The sequence below is a fragment of the Myotis daubentonii genome, chromosome 11 (assembly GCF_963259705.1).
Source record: "Myotis daubentonii chromosome 11, mMyoDau2.1, whole genome shotgun sequence".
In the NCBI taxonomy this organism is placed as follows: domain Eukaryota; kingdom Metazoa; phylum Chordata; class Mammalia; order Chiroptera; family Vespertilionidae; genus Myotis; species Myotis daubentonii.
In genome coordinates, this window is record NC_081850.1 from 8,848,842 (window position 1) to 8,851,667 (window position 2,826).

At 43.3% G+C, this 2,826-nt stretch overlaps 1 pseudogene; it reads right to left on the reverse strand.

Moving 5' to 3' along the window:
• Positions 1-2,155: 2,155 nt before the first annotated feature.
• LOC132212942 (U2 spliceosomal RNA) lies at positions 2,156-2,308 on the reverse strand (annotated as a pseudogene).
• Positions 2,309-2,826: the final 518 nt, after the last annotated feature.

The window sequence follows — 2,826 nt, forward strand, 5'->3', positions numbered from 1 at the left end:
TTATAAGCTAGCCATTTATTTTAACTTAAAAATAGCACAGCTAATATGTGGGCACCTTGTGCTATGAAAATCCAAGTCGCAAGTTACAACTCTAGTCCCCCTTGACCATAAGGGCTCATGTCAACTCCCTCCCCAGAGAAAACCACTGTGACCATTTTTAACATTCCTTCTTCCAAAACATTTTTTCTTCATTTGCAGATATAGTTTACTTTCTTTAACAGTGTTATTGAGTAAAATTAACATACAATATTTGTTTATTCTTATTGATTGATGACAGAGAGAGAGAGAAACACTGATTTGTTGTCCCACTTATTTATGCATTCATCGGTTGATTCTTGTATGTGCCCTGTTTTGGGATTGAACCTGCAACCTTGGCGTATCGGGATAACACTCTAACCAACTGAGCTGCCTGGCCAGGGCTAACATACAATGCTTAAGGTGTATGCTTTGATAAGTTCTGATGTGTAGACACCCATGCAACCAATACCACAATTAAACAGTGGCCGTAGCCACTCCCAGAGTCTCCTCCAGGCCCTTCGGGATGCCTCCACTGCCAGGCAACCGCACATCCGCTCTCTGTCACTACTGATGACTTTGCCTTTTGTCGAGTTTTATATCAATGGAATCATACAGTCTGCACTTATTTTTTGGCCTGGCTTTTCCATTCAGCACCATTAGGCTGAGATTCATTCCTGCTGTTGCTAACTGTACCAATAGTTCATCATTTTATTGCTGCACAGCCTTCCACATTTGCACGTGCTCCTATTTAGTTATCCATTTACCTGTTCCTGGGCATTTGGGTTTCCAGTTTTTGGCTATTCCAAATAGAGCTGCTAGGAACACTTGTGTATAAATCTCGGTCGGGCCGTATACCTTCTTTATCTTAAATGCCTACGAGTGGAATGGCCGGATCAGGTGGTAGGCGTCTGTTTAACTTTTTAAGGTATTGCCAAACTGTTTTCCAGCTGTTCCCCTTTGCATCCCCACCAGCAGAGTATGAGCACTCCTGTTTCTTTGCATCTTCAGCAACTTTTGGTACAGTCAGTCTTTTTCATTTTACCATTTTAAAAGGTGTCCAGTGATACCTTATTGTACTTTTCATTGCATTATTGACTAATAATGCTTCGCATCTTTTCATGTGCTTGCTGGCCAACTCTGTATCTCTGGTGGTGTATCAAATATTTTGCATTTTTAAAAGTGTGGGCTATTTTTCTTTTTTCTTATTGTTACATGTATATTTGAGAGACTTCCTATAGTCTGCATACAAGTCCTTTATCAGATACACGCTTTGCAAAGATTCCCTCCTACTCTGTGGCTGCCTTAATTTTCTTAACAGTATCTTTTGAAGAGCCTATGTTTGTACTTTTGATGCTGTCCTGTTTATCAGCTTGTTCTTTTATGGAGGTACTTTTGGTGTCACATCTAACAAATCTCTGACTAGCCCAAGGCCACACATATTTTCTCTTAGAAATTTTATAGTTCAGATTTTACATTTAGATCTAGGATACATTTTGAGTTTATTTTGTAGATAATGCAAGCTGTGAATCCAAGTTCATTTTTGCCCCATATAAACAGGTTTGAACTTGGCATTATGGGTCTTGGGAGAAAGACCATGGAGGTGAAATGCCCTTCGTCTCACTCCATATCATGATTCACGCTCTGCACATGACATCACTGATGATGTTGACCTTGATCACCTGGCCAAGGGTGTGTTTGCCAGGTTTCCCCACTTTAAACTTACTCATCTCCCTATCCCCTTTCATTCTCTACCTTCTAGAAGCCAATTACTAAATGTATCTCACACTTACGAGGGAAAGCCAGGACTACATGCCTAAATTAATCTGGAATTCTTCTGTATAAGAAATTTGTCTCATTTTCCCCACTTTTAGTAATACTAGAGACCCGGTGCATGAAGATTTGTGCACTGGGAGTGGGGGTCCCTCAGTCTGGCCTGTGCCCTCTCGCAGCCTGGGACCCCTCAGGAGTTGTCCACCTGCTGGCTTAGGCCTGCTCCCCAGGGCATCAGGCCTAAGCTGGCAGTCAGACATTCCTCTGGCAGCCCAGGAGTCCTCCGGGGATATCCAACTGATGGCTTAGGCCTGCTCCCCAGCCTTAGCAGTCAGCTGGACATCCTTAGCACTGCCGAGGAGGCAGGAGAGGCTCCCACCACCACCGCTGCACTCGCAGCCTTCAGCCCTGCTTGTGGCTGAGCAGAGCTCACCCTGTGAAAGCACACTGACCTCCAGGGGGCAGCTCCTGATAAGAACAGATACTACACTTGATCTTAGCCAAAAGGCCGAGAAGCGATGGGGGGGGCAGCTCCTGTGTTGAACGTCTGCCCCTTGGTGGTCAGTGCACGTCATAGCGACTGGTTGTTCTACTGTTAGGGTCAATTTGCATATTACCCTTTTATTATATAGGATGGACTCATGGATGTTTTGCATTTTTTTGTATGACTAATGCATTGTAAAAGAAAAAAGAAGTGATGGGCTGGATTTGGCCTGACCCTGGGTCTAGAACAGCCGTGGGCAAACTACGGCCCACAGACCGGATCCGGCCCATTTGAAATGAATAAAACTAAAAAAAAAAAAAAGACCGTACCCTTTTATGTAATGATGTTTACCTTGAATTTGTATTAGTTCACACAAACAGTCCATCCATGCTTTTGTTCCGGCCCTCCAGTCCAGTTTAAGAACCCATTGTAGCCCTCGAGTCAAAAAGTTTGCCCACCCCTGGTCTAGAAGATTCCTCAGGAAGGACTAGTGTGAACAATATTCTAAGTGATTTTATGTTCATACAAGTTTGTGGCATTTATATATTAAGGTT